This window comes from Petaurus breviceps, unplaced genomic scaffold (genome assembly GCF_028583685.1).
Source record: "Petaurus breviceps papuanus isolate PSGF00001 unplaced genomic scaffold, PetGlider_PUasm1.0 90804, whole genome shotgun sequence".
In the NCBI taxonomy this organism is placed as follows: Eukaryota; Metazoa; Chordata; class Mammalia; order Diprotodontia; family Petauridae; genus Petaurus; species Petaurus breviceps.
Window position 1 is genome coordinate 17,762,978 of NW_027187348.1, and position 13,282 is coordinate 17,776,259.

General features: G+C 37.9%; 1 pseudogene; it reads left to right on the forward strand.

The window, feature by feature from the left end:
* The first annotated feature begins 1,013 nt into the window (after positions 1 to 1,013).
* Positions 1,014 to 10,999, forward strand: LOC138147666 (vasodilator-stimulated phosphoprotein pseudogene; annotated as a pseudogene).
* The last annotated feature ends 2,283 nt before the right edge of the window (positions 11,000 to 13,282 follow it).

Here is a 13,282-nt window from a genome sequence, read left to right on the forward strand (position 1 = left end):
AATTCTCTTACTTTGCCCTGCCTTTCATCTGGGTCACAGTCTTGAGTGGCAGTCCCAGGATGAGGAGCTCTAGCATGGTAGAGCTTGTTGAGACTGTGGAGAGGCAGTCATCTTCGCAATTCTGAGGCAGGTACCTGGAAAAAAACTCAGACAAGAGCTAGGCAAACCCCCAGAAATTTGGGGCACAGCACTCTCCACTCTAGAAGTAGAATTCTACCATGGCAAAGAGATCAAAAGTTAAGAATTGGCTGGCAAGAGGAGCAAACAGAGAAAGTAGAATCAGACTTCAGAATCTTTGTTTGGGGACAAAAAGTATCAAAATATAGAACCAGAAGAAGACAGCAAAGTCTTTGAAACTCAAGGAATTGTGGAATTGAATCCTGTAAACTAAAAGGAAACAAATTAATAAAGACCAAATTTTTTTTAAAGATTAATTGGAGTTTAAATAATAATTCCAAAAAATGAGTATAGGTCAAAGAAATACTAATATAAATGATATATAACTTCACTACGATAACAATAAGACAATATATGAGAACTTTTTTGTTTGTTTGACTATGTATATAAATTAGAAAAGTTCTGATTTCATTTTGAACTGGAAGTGATTGAGAGATTATTGATTTTAATGAAAAAGATTTGGTTAAGTTTTTAAAAGAAATGAATTATTCAAATTACAAATAATTAGAGAAAGACAAATTAAAACAACTGAACTTCTAACACACATAAATCATATTTGCAAAATTGACAAATGAGGAAAATTAAAATGTCTGCATGAAATTAGGCCCCATAATAAAGTCAGTTGGCAGAATTGTGAATTGGTCTAGTTATTATAGAATGCAATTTGTAACTATACCATACCGTAAAATCCCTAAACTATGCATATACTCTGATCAAGTGAAACAAAATTAGGACTTGAATTAAGAAAAATTAATGGGAAATGGTTCGTTATTTTATAATATTAAAAAAAACTGCAGTGGCTCTTCTGTGGTGGTAAAGAACTAGAAACTAAAAGAATGTTCATCAATTTTGGAACTGATGGTGGGCTCCGACTCCCATCACTTCCAATTCAAGTAAAAGGTAACTCTTAACAAAATTTGGAGCTACAGAACCAACAAAATGACACAGCAAAGCTAATCTTCTGCTGAGGACAGACCAGCAGGCCAGCAGGGAGGAGCCAGTGCAGCTCTCTGGGAGCCTACACCAGCCCCGCACGAGAAGTTTTAGCCCCAGAGAGGGCCTGACCAGCTGCCTGCTGGAGGGACTTCAAATCACCAGCAGCTGTGGTGGTTTCCACAATTATCAAACCATAGATGCTAAGGACAAAGTGAGAGGTCAGTGCAGTGAGGACTTTAGGATCAAGTAGTTGGGAGTAGAGTCAGCTTTATTCCCTGGAGAGGAGCCTCTGAGGCACCACACACAGCTACGTGGCATCTTCAGCTCCTGGCCTGCAGACTGTAGGGGGACCAAGCAACTAGTCTGTGGGGTAATTACTCTTGCTTTAACCAGTTTGAATCTGGATTGTGGTCTAGGGTGGAGGTCCTGGGTGTGTGACCAGCTTTCCAGAGCATGTGGAGGCTGCAGAGAGGGAAACCAAATAATACCTTCGGGAGTTGAGAAAACCCCAGAATTTGGGATGAAGGTCCCCTGTCTGTTAGCACTCACACTGTGGCAAAAATCCCAAAAGTCAAGTAATTGAGTGGCAACATGAGTAAACAAGGCAAGCAAAGCAAACAGAGGAATCCAACATTAGACTCCTCTTTTGGGGGACACAAAGGATCAAAGCATGGAACAGGAGGGAGACAATGAAGTAAGAGCTCCTGCACCAAAAGCTTTCAAGAAAAATAAGAGCTGGTTACAGGTCATAGAAAAGCTTAAGAAAGATTTTGAAAATCAAATAAGAGAAGTGGAGGAAAAATTGGGAAGAGAAATTAGAATGATGCAAGAAAATTATGAAATGAGAGTCATCAATCTGACTGAGGAAAATAACACCTTACAAAAGAGACTAACTCAAATGGAAAAAGAAGCTCCAAAAGGCAATGAGGAGAAGAATGCCTTTAAAAGCCAAATTTTCCAGATGGAAAAAGAATCTCAATAGCTCACTGAAGAGAATAATTGCTTAAAAATTAGACTGGAGAAAATGGAAGCTAGTGACTTTATGAGAAATCAAGATACTATTACACAGATCCAAACAAATGAAAAAAATAGAAGACAACGTGAAATATCTCATTGGGAAAACCACTGACTTGTAAAATAAATCCAGGAGAGATAATTTAAAAATGATTGGACTACCAGAAAGCCATGATCAAAAAAAGAACCTAGAAATCATCCTTCAAGAATTTTCCAAGGAAAATTGCCCTGATATTTTAGAACCAGAGGGCAAAATAGAGGTTGAAGGAGTCAAACAATCACCTGAAAAAGATCCCAAAAAGAAAACTCTTAGGAATATTATAGCCAGGTTCTGGAATTCCCAGATCAAGAAGAAAATATTACAAGTAGCCAGGAAGAAATGATTTGAATGCTGTGGAAACACAATAAGGATAACACTGGATCTGACAGCTTCTACACTGAGGGATTGAAGGGATTGGGATATGATATTCCGGAGGGCAAAGGAGCTGGGATTAAAACCAAGAATCACCTCCCCAGCAAAACTGAGTATTTTGTTTCGGGGGAAAATATGGTCATTCAGTGGATTAGAAGGCTTTCCAGCATTCTTGTTGAAAAAAAAACATAATTGAATAGAAAATTTGACATTCAGATACAAGAAACAAGAGAAGCATGAGAAGGTAAACAGGGAAAAGAAATCATAAGGGACTTATCAAAGTTGAACTATTTACATTCCTATATGGAAAAATGATAATTGTAACTCATGAAACTTTTGTCAGTATGAGAATAATTGAAGGGAATAGAAATGTGTGTATATATACATATATACATGTATGTATGTGTATGTATAAACACATACATATATGTCTCTATAGGAGGGTATATGGGCATATGAATACATATGTGAATATTTGTATATATGTGTACAGGCATACATAGATAGAAGGCACAGAACCATTTTAATGGGAAGGGATGACACTTTAAATGTGAAAGTAAGAGGTGAGAGAGGAATATAATGAGAGGAGAGAGGGAAAAACATATTGGGGTAAACTGTCTCATATAGAAGAGGTAAGGGAAAATGGATACAAAGGAGGGGAAGAACACAAAGTCAAAAGGGAATGTGTAGACCTTATTCTCATTAAATTTGGCTTAGTGAGGGAATTACATACACCCTAAATATGGTATGTTACCCTATAGGAGAGTACGGTGGAAGGGGATGAGAGGGGGGATGGAGGGCTGGCTGGGCAGGAGGGAATTTGGAAGCACCCACTTTTGAAAAAGGACAGGATCAAAGCAGAGAATAGAACAAGTGGGAGGTGGGATAAGAGAGGTTGAAATATTGTCAGTCTTTTACAATATATCTACTATGGAAATATTTTGCATAGCTACACATGTACAACGTATATTGAATCGCTTATCTTCCCAGTAAGGGTGGGTGACCGGGGAGGAAGGGAATAATTCTGGAATTCAAAATTTTAAATCAAATGTTTAAAATACACACACACACACACACACACACACACACACTATTATCAATATTATTTTACATGTAAATGGGAAAGAAGATATACAGGTACTGGGGCATAGAGACCTACCATGACCTACTAGAAAGTTGCAAGGGGTATGGGAGAAGATATGGGAAAGAGCAGATTGGAGGAGGGGATATTCAATGGGATCACTATTTTGGGGTGGTAGGTAGGGGAAAAACAGGCAGAAAATTTGTAACTCAAAATCTTGCATAAATGAATGATGTAAACTAGAAGTTAATGCATTTGATAAAAAAATTCGGAACTGATAAAAAAATGGTATAGAAATGTAAATGTTGGTACACTGATGTAATAGAGAATTCTTGTATTGGAAGAAATGTTGAAAGGTTTAGTTTAAGAGAAACATAGTAGGACTTACATGAACTAATGAAGAGTGAAGTGAGCAAAACCAGAGAAACAATTTAAATAATAAAATGATAAAACTGAAGAACTTTAAAAGAATTAAGACACTTAATCAGTGCACCGACCAACCATGGTTGCAAAGGACCAGGTATTATTCCTAAATATAGTCACTTTTTTTTTTGCAATGGTCAATAATGGAAGTTCTTTTCTTGACTATTATTATTTGTTACAAATGTTATGTTTTCTTTCCTATTGTCTTAGAGTGTGTCAGTGTGTACTGGGATTGGGAGGAAAAGAAAATAAATGCTTGTAATTTTAAAATAGTTTTTAAAAGATAAAGTAAGATTGCCAATTTACATGCTCTATTATATATCCTAATTTGCCAAAGCTATTTATTCTTTTAACTGTTTTAGGTGAATTTCTTGAATTATCTCAGACTGAAAACATGATTTATTTTTATTTCAACTTTTTCACACTATTTCTTTTTTTCTGTCTTATTTTTTAACCAGAATCACTAATATTATATAAAAAAATGTAAGTATAGATGATAAGAACATCTTTGCTTTACCTCTAATCTAAATGAAAATGCCACAAGAATTAACATATAATTGTTCATTATAACTTCTCAGTTTTAGATAGATAATATTGATTATATTAAGGAAAAGCACATTTATTTCATTGCCATTAAATTTTATTAGTCTTTTAAAAGAACTTATTTTTGTATTTTTATTTATTGTTTCCTATATTTTATTTTTCTAATTTATCTATTTTCTGCTAATTATATTAGTTCCTTCATTGTGATTACTTTAGTTTTTTATTTTGTTCTTTTCCAAGTTTAAGTGAATAATCAATTAATTCTCGATTTTTGTGCTTTATTTTAATATTTATTTTTCCTAGTTATATAGGAAAATAACTTTAACTTTGTTTTTAAATTTTGAGTTCCAAATTCTCTCTCCCCATTCCCACCTCTCTCTTTGACACAGTATGCAATTTAATATAGTTAGTACAACTCACAGTTGTGGAAAATGTATCCCCATATTAGTCATGTTCTGAAAGAAGACACAGCAAAAAAAATATAAAGTGAAAATAGCATATTTCAATCTGCATTTAGACACCATCAGTTCTTTCTCTGGATGTGGGTAGTATTTTTCATCATGAGGCCCTTGGAATTGCCTTGGATCATTGCATTGTTTAGAGAAGCTAAGAAATTAATAATTGATCATTATACAATACTGTTATTACTTAGGAAAATGTTCTCTGATTCTGTTCACTTCACTTTGCACCAGTTCATGGAGTCTTTCCAGGTTTTCCTAAAATCAACCTGATCATCATTTCTTATAGCATAACAGTTTTATTATTAGTATAATTAAAATCATGTACCACAACCTCTTCAGTTTTCCATCTGGACATCTCTGTAATCTCCAATTCTTTCCTACCATGGCAGTAAACTTGTTATAAATACTTTTGTATAAGTAGGTCTTTTCCCCTTTTCTTTTTTTTTCACTCTCTTTGGACTATAGACCTAGGATTGGTGTTTGTAAGTCCAATGGTATGTGCAGTTTTATATCTTTTGGGGCATAATTTCAAATTGCTCTCCAGAAAGCTTGGATCAGTTCTCAACTCTACTGACATTGCATCAGTCTTCTAATTTTCCCATATTTTCTCCAGTATTTATCATTTTCCTTTTATTTCATATTTACTAATTTGATAGGCATGATATGATAATTCAGAGTTATTTAATTTGCATTTCTCTAATAAAGAATGATTTAGAGCACTTTTTCATATGACTATAATAATTAGCTTTGCTTTATTCATCTGAAAACTTCCTGTTCCTGTCCTTTGACTATTTATCATTTGGATAATAACTTGTATTCTTATAAATTTGATTCAGTTCTCTCTATAGTTGAGAAATTATTTTTGTATTTTTTGGAGGACAATTGGGGTTAAGCAACTTGTTCAGGGTCACATGGCTAGTAAGTCTTAAGTGTTTGAGGCTGGATTTGTACTCATGTCCTCATGATTCCAGGGCCAGTGCTCTATTCACTGCACCACCTAGCTGCTCCATAGTTGAGAAATTTACCTGAATCTGAGACAATTGCTGTTAAGGAAGGGAGGGAGGAATGGAGGAAGGAAGGAAGGAAGGAAGGAAGGAAGGAAGGAAGGAAGGAAGGAAGGAAGGAAGGAAGGAAGGAAGGAAGGAAGGAAAGAAGGAAGGAAGGGAGAGATGGAGGGAGACAGAGGGAGAAAGAGAGGAGAAAGGAAGAAAGAAAGAAAGAAAGAAAGAAAGAAAGAAAGAAAGAAAGAAAGAAAGAAAGAAAGAAAGAAAGAAAGAAAGAAAGAAAGAGAGGAAGGAAGGAAAGAAGGAAGGAAGGGAGGAAGAAAGAAAGAAAAAGAAAGAAAGAAAGAAAGGAAGGAAGGAAGGGAGGGAGGGAGGAAGAAAGGAAGAAAGGAAGAAAGGAAGAAAGGAAGAAAGAAAGAAAGAAAGAAAAGAAAAAAAGAAAGAAAGAAAGAAAGAAGGAAAGAGAAAGAAAGGTGTTTATTTTCCTTCTAATATTGATTGCACTGCTTTGTTTGTATAAAAATAAATTATCTGTTTTACGTCTCATAATTCTTTCTTTCTTATGTTTGGTCATAAATTCTTCCCTTTTCCATAGAAATGATGGGCAAAGCATTCCTTACTCTTCTAAGAAGTTTATGGAATAATGCTTCATGTCTAATTCATGTTTCATATTGGCTTGCAGAGTAAGATGATGGTCTATACTTAATTTATGCTATACTATTTTCCTTTTTCCCAGCAATTTTTGTCAAATAGTGAGTTCTTATCTCAAAAGCTGGGGTCTTTTGGTTTATCAAACACTAGATTATTATGCTCAATTACTACTGTGTATTACGCAACTAATCTATTCCACTAATCTACTACTTTATTTCTTAGTATCAGATTGATTTGATGATTATTATTTTATAATACAGTTTGGGATCTGGTATGACTAGGCCACCTTCCTTCACATTTTTAAAAAGGGATTCCATTAATATTCTTGATCTTTTGTTACTGCAGATGAATTTTATTATGATTTTACATCTCTATTTTTTATGGCTTGATTGATATAGCAATGAATAAGTTAATTAATTTAGGTAGATTTGTCTTTTTTAATTATTATGTATCAGAATAACAATAAGAAATTGATGTCTTTAAGGTATACGTGCAATGAGGTATAGAAATCCATCTTTCCCTATAAGAAAGTAATGGGGAAGAGAGTAATGGGAGGATAGGGGGGATATATAAGATGGTAGACTTGGGGGAAGGACTAATCAGTATGTTTGCCATCCTGGGGTGCTGGTAGGGGAGAGGTGCAGGGAAAATTTAGAACTCAAAATCTTATGGAAATGAATGTTGAAAACTAAAAATAAATAAATAAATTCTGAGAAAAAAAAGAAAGTGATATTTTTCCAGTTGTTTAGATCTGGCTTTATTTGTGTGAAAAGAGTTTTGTAATTGTATCCTTATAATTCCTGAGTGTGTCTGGGCAGGTAGAATCTCAAGTACTTTCTATTGTCTACGTTTCTTTTTTTAATTTTATTTTCCTGAAATTTTATTTTGACTAAAATGCCAGAACACAAATAGAGAATAGAGAAAAAAAAAACTTATCATAAACTTAAATATTGGGACTTAAATACAAAATTAGAAAGAAATAAAAGCATGTCATGGGCATAGCAGAATATAAGAGAGGATTCAAAATTTGTAACAATACATTTTCATTTCAAGAAAGCTGAATGGTCCATCTTTTCTTTGCTTCCTTATGAGTTTTCTTTTGGTCTCTGTTGCGCACTTTTTTACTTATTTTCCCCCTCTCCCCCACCCCGAAGGCCACAACAAAGTTTCTATATGTGTCTCTATAGCTATAAATATATACATACCCTCCTCCAACCCCCAAAGGCCACAATAAAGTTTAGATATATCTCTCCATAACCGTAGATATACACATACACATATACATGTATACATACATATATAAACATATACATTCCCAAACTTATTCTACTCCTGATCTTTGCGATTATGTCTATACACATCTCTTTTCCTATCCCTCCTGCCTCCTCTCCTTTACTTTTACCCACTACCTTGCCCTCCCATGACTTGCCTACCTCCCTCCAAGAATCCCTCCCCTATTCTCCCATTCCCATAAATCTAAACACTTTCTATACCCCTGTTTACCTATTCTCTAACCCCCCTCTAAAGATCTCTCCTTTGTTTTCTCCCCCTCCCTATGCCCCTACCATTTTATTTCTTTTGAATTTAGGAGACTTCTATATTCTATTAAATATATACGAATTGTCCCCTCTTACACCTATTCCCAATGAAAACAGGTTACCAAAATTGAGCCCTCCTCCCCCATCTAATTCCTACGTATCAATTCTTCCTGTTGCATCACATTTGTAGAAAATAATTACTCTTTTTAGATGTTCCTAAATGGTTTTATTTTTAAATTATTATCATGTTCATGTTTTACCCATTTTTTCTTATGGACTACCCAATTATTAATAAGAATCTTAGATTATAAATCTTACATTTTACATATATAAAAAGTAAACAGTCTGTCCTGTGGATCCCTTATAATCAGTCTTTGTTATGTACCTTATATTTATATTGGTTCTTGTATGTTGAATAGTCTATTAAATTCAGGATTAAAAAAAAGTCTTGATAATCTGATAGTTTATCAAATGTCCATTTTTTTTTTCATTCAACATAATAGTTAACTTTGCAGGGTATGTTATTTTTGACTGGAGCCCCAGTTTTTTTTTTTTTTGCTCTTCTATATGTTGTGTTTCAAGACCTATGGTCCTTTAATGTTTCTGCTTCTAGGTCTTGTGTAATTCTAATTATGGTGGCATCATATTTAAATTGTTTTAATCTTGATGCTTTTAATCCTTTATCTTTGAGCTGGGGGTTTTGGAATTTAACTATGATATTCTTATGAATTTTCCTCATAGGATCTCTTTTAGGTGATTGATGCATTTATTTCTATTTCTACTTTATGTCCTTATTCTAATGCTTCAGGACAATTTTCTTCAATTATTTCTTGTATTATTATATCAAGATACTTTTTTTGATCATAACTTTCAGTTAGTCCAATTATTTTTATGTTTTCTCTTCTTGATATATTCTCCAAATTTTTTTAATAAGCGGTTTCACTTTTTCTTCTATTTTTCATTATTCATATTTTATTTAATCATTTCCTTATCTCTTATAATTTCACTGGCTTCACTTTGTCCAATTCTAATTTTCAAAGTGTCATTTTCTTCCTCAAGATTCTTAATCTCCTTTTCCAGTTGGTTGACTTTCCTTTCATACCTTTCTTGTTTTTTTCTTGGATTATTCTTATTTCTTTTTTAGTTTTTCCTCCATCTCTTTCATTTGAGTTTTAAATTTTTTTTAAGGTCTTCTATAAATTCTTTTGGGGCAAGTGACCATTTGGCATTACTATTTGGGGGTTTCTTTCCTTCAATTTCCTTATCTGAAGATGAACTCCAGATATCTCTATTCCAATAATTGGTTTCTATAGATGGAATCTTTCTCCTTTGCCTATGCATTTTTTTTTTTTGGTCATGATAGCTTATTTATTTGTAGTCACCCCTAGCCCTGGGGTACGGGGAATAATTTTTCTTGCCCCAGATCTTCAGTTCTTCCCTCTAACCTGAAACCAAAGCCAAAGATCTAACCTCCTGTAAGTGCCCACAGCCAAGGGCTTTCTGACTAACTGCCCAGTGCGGCCCAGCCCTCCCCTCAAGAGTCCCGCCATAAGTGAGAAGTGCTCTGCTCCAGCAGGGCCACAGTGATGATTTACAACTACATCAACTAAAAGTGGCTCCCAGCTGAGACGAGCCCCAGGCTTTGAGTAGAGTCCAGATCTACCACAATCCAAGCACCAATGCCTTACGAGTCGTGGGCAGGAAGATGCAACCAGATCAATAGGTTGTTATTTACTATGCCATTGTCCTGGGTGTCAAGTACAACTGGGCCACACCCAATTTCCCCAGTGGTGGGATGCCGGCCAGGTCTGGGGCCTCAACTTTGGCAGCAAAGAGGATGCCGAACAGTTTGCCGCAGGGATGGCTGACGCCCTGGAGGCCTTAGAAGGAGGTGGGCCACCACTCCCTCCCCCTGCATCCTGGTCTGTCCAGAATGCACCCTCATCAGAAGAGGTGGAGCAGCAGAGAAGGCAACAGAAAGAGAGTGCTGGGTCTCCAGTGCAGGAGCCCCAGCTGCTGTGCCAGCTGGGGGGCTCCCACCCCCTCCAGGGCCCCCTCCTCCCCCTGACCCACCCCCACCCCTTGGGCTGTCCCACTCAGGAGCAGGGTCTCTGCCCCTAGGTGGTGGGGGAGGCGCACCCCCACTGCCGTCTCCCCAAGGCCCCAGTGGGGGAGATGGGGGTGCCACAGGCCTGGCTGCAGCCCTCACGGGAGCCAAACTCAGGAAAGTCGGCAAGGATGAGTCCTTGGGTCCACCTCCTGCCCCAAAGGCTGAGAGCACTCAGAGCATGGGGGGAGGTCTAATGGAAGAAATGAGTGCCATGTTGGCCCAGAGGAGGAAAGCAACTTAATTGGGCAGAAGACCCCAGCCAAGGACGAACCTACCAACTAGGAAGAAGCTGAAACAAGAGTTCCCATGCTGAATGAGCCTATTTGGAGACCTTGGGAAAAGAACAGCACAACCCTATCTAAGATAAAGTCTTCCACATCAGCAATAAGCTGTGAGACCCCTACCTCGACTCCCAGCACCCAGGAGGAGTCTGACTTAGATAGAATCAAACAGGAACTGCTGGAGGAGGTGTGGAAGGAACTCCAGAAAGTGAAAGAAGAGATAATAGAAGCTTTTGTCCAGGAGCTCCTGAAGCGGGGGTCTCTGTGACCAGAAGAACTTGGGAACTGAGCCCTCCCCCAATTCCTCCTGCCTCGAGCTTTGGGATAAGAAGGAGAAGCCTCCTCCACAGCCTGGCCTTTGGCCCCCTTGGAAGACCCCAAGGAGGTAGGGGCCAGCCCTGCCACTCCCTCCTGACATGCAGATTTGAGGTAGCGGGCTCCACCTCCCCCTTCTGTCCTTGGTCTATTCCTCCTTTCATCCCCTTGGGGGCTCCTTCCTCTGCTTGGGGCATATCAATCAGCTAGAAGGAAAGAAGAAAGATCACTTTAATCCTTAGAAGCCTTCAATTCTTTTAAGAAAAAAAAAAATATATATATATATATATATATATTTGGGAGGGAAAGGGGGATTTTATTTGTTTTGATAAGGGTGAGGTCTTGGCAGTCTTAAATGCTGTAATTCTAGCTGTGCCCCTCTGGGGGTGTGGTTCTTCCAGGGGGTATAGGGAACCAGGACCTCTCCCCACTGCAGGGAACTCCCTTTTCCCCTTTCCCTCAAAATATTCCCTTACCCCTTTTCTATATGGAATTGAGATTCTATGATTCTATAAAATACTGTAACATTTTTTGGATTTTTTTTTTTAATTTAGGGTAGGCCTGGGTTTTGGAGCCATTCCCCTGGGTGGGAGAGTGAATGGAAGCAGAAAGCCCTCTTGGGTACCAGGGGGAATGTTCTTGTCCCCTTCCCCATATTAAAATGGACTCAGTTGGAATAAATCTACCTTTTTTTTTTTTTGCTATCACACACACACACACACACAAAGGAACCTAGCTTGGAGGTGCTTACTCTTCACAGGCATCAAACCTAGTCCTGGGATTTTTCTTCAGATCTTCTCAAATTGTCCCAGGAGGAATGGGGTTATGCTCCAGTTTTTATTTATCCCCACCCATACTTTGTCCTAAAGTGTTATTTTAACTCTTTATTGGAGGAAGATTGAGAGCTTGGAATTTTCTCACCTACACCATCTTCCCAGATTCCTCTCCCTACAGTTATTTTAAGTGAAATTTCTCTTTATGTCTCTTGCGACTGGAGTTTGTAGGTAATACACAGAATTAAATATGATTTATGTGGATTTATTTTATGTTCTGAAACTTTGTTAAAGTTGTTAATTATTTCAATTAGTTATTTTAGTTGATTCTCTAACTCACATCATTAACAAAGAATGACAGATTTGTTTCTTTTTAGTTCAATTATTAGTTCAATTTGTTTTTCTTCTTTCATTGCTAACCCTAACATTTCTAGTACAATAGTACATGATGGTGGTGATAATGGGCATTCTCCTTAGTGGGAAGGTTTCTAGCTTATCCTCCAAACAATAAGGCTTGATGATGGTTTTAGATAGATGCAACATATCATTTTAAGGAACTTTTCATTTATTATTATTTTCTGGTGTAATTTTGTCCAAAACTTTTTCTGCATCAATGAGATACACATGTTTTTGTTAGGTTTGTTATTTGTATGTTCAATTATGCTGTTGCGGGCGTTTACCCTTACAACAGATCTAGACGACTAGCCCTACGGCCCTCTTACTTACCCATCCCGGGTCTTCGGTCGTCACCGGCCCCTCACGGGGAAAAACACCAGACAGAAGGCGGAGGAGTGAAGCGGGGTGGTTTATTCTTCAGCAGTTACATGGCGGAGAGAGAGAGAGCCCTCTCACACGAGAAAATATATAGCGAGTCCGAGCCAATCATATCGCAGTCTTACATTTATAGCTTTATATGGTGATCACCCCATGGCCTTATATGGAGATCACCCCATCAAGCTTATACATATTCATTCAAAACAACTATGGCACCACCCAAAACCCCTCCCCCTCCCCCATCAACTCCCCCTTTTTCTTTAAAGCAAACGATAATCCTATATGCCAAAAGAATTGGCAGTGCAGACTGCTAAGCTTCTCGCTACAGGCGACACAGGTAACCATGCTTCTTACCCGAAAGACCACGGAAAAATCCCATTACCACTCAGGGGTCCTGTCCCAAGGACTCTGACGTGCGGTGCGGGGGCCTCTGGCTTAGGTCACCTCCGATTCACTCGAACCTTACCCGTCGTAGGACACCGACACCCTGGGTCCTGTCTTAGGCGGCTGAGGAGGGAGGAGTTGCCCGTCATGGAGTCACCCCCGTCTTACCCCAGGTGTCACACGTCCTCCATGGCCTGGAACCATACCTGAGGATCTCCCCCCTCTTGGAGGGTAAAAAGGGCCTGTTGGGTCAGAAGCATGTAGCCATCCTGACGGCGCCGTAGCTTGCAAACACAATACAAAAGCAAAATAATCACAAGAACAAACACCACGGTGGAGGAGGTTAAGCCTCCCCACTGTGAGAACCAGGTTGTAACATCATGCAACCACCTAGACAGTCCGGAA